A 908-nucleotide genomic window follows, 5' to 3' on the forward strand; every position below is an offset into this window, starting at 1 on the left:
GTAATTGAGAGGATTTAATAGGCAGTGACACGGGTCATTGACACGCTCACACAAAAGGATTCCATAACGCCTTCCTGAAGTTGTTGGAACGGTAGAACGCGTGCATTGCAGCAGGAGTTTACTTTGAAGTGGACTAGAGTATTCTATAGTATCAATAAAGGTTTCCATACGAAAATAGTCTGGAAAGTAATTGAAGTCACCTCGTAAGTGACTTAAACAAACAAAGGATTTCATTGCCAGGATAAGCCTAAGATCAATTGAGTTTTTTATGCATTACCGTTGACAATGATCCACTAATTATATGTTTGTACCTGTTTAAACAATACTATTAAGATATTCTAATCTAAGTGTATACGTTGATAATGAAAAATTCCACATACACGAGGACCGTTCCAAAAGTATTGCCCCCTATTTTGGATTCCGCTGAAAGAGATTATAGCAGATTGTCAATTGCATTGTTATGTTAATTGAACTTATGCATTCATGCCCTAAAAGTTTTATCTCGCTATTGCAGATATTGACGGTGTGAAACCCTAAGATAACAATATCTGTTAAAGACGTGCGTCAAAATCATGAATCTGTTATAGAATTCCTGAACCGATCAACATTCACCGGCGCCTGTTGAACGTTTGCGAAGCCGATACGGTTGTTGTAAGTACAGGTAGAAGATGTGTTTGTCGATTTCAAAGTGAGTGACAAAGCGCGACTCGGTCATTTACGACCGAGACATCGTTTATCGCTGGAAAAAAGTGCATTAAGAAGAGTGGGTGATAACGTGAAATAATAAATTCATTGGCACAAAAGGTCGCTCATTTAAATGGTTCCACTTCCGTTTTCTTGGTTCTTCAACGTTTTAGTTTCTTTATTAAAAAATATGATGACTTACTTTTGGAACGAGCCTGGTATGC

The sequence above is a fragment of the Euprymna scolopes genome, chromosome 38 (assembly GCF_053919585.1).
Source record: "Euprymna scolopes isolate OS-2025 chromosome 38, ASM5391958v1, whole genome shotgun sequence".
Classification (NCBI taxonomy): Eukaryota; Metazoa; Mollusca; class Cephalopoda; order Sepiida; family Sepiolidae; genus Euprymna; species Euprymna scolopes.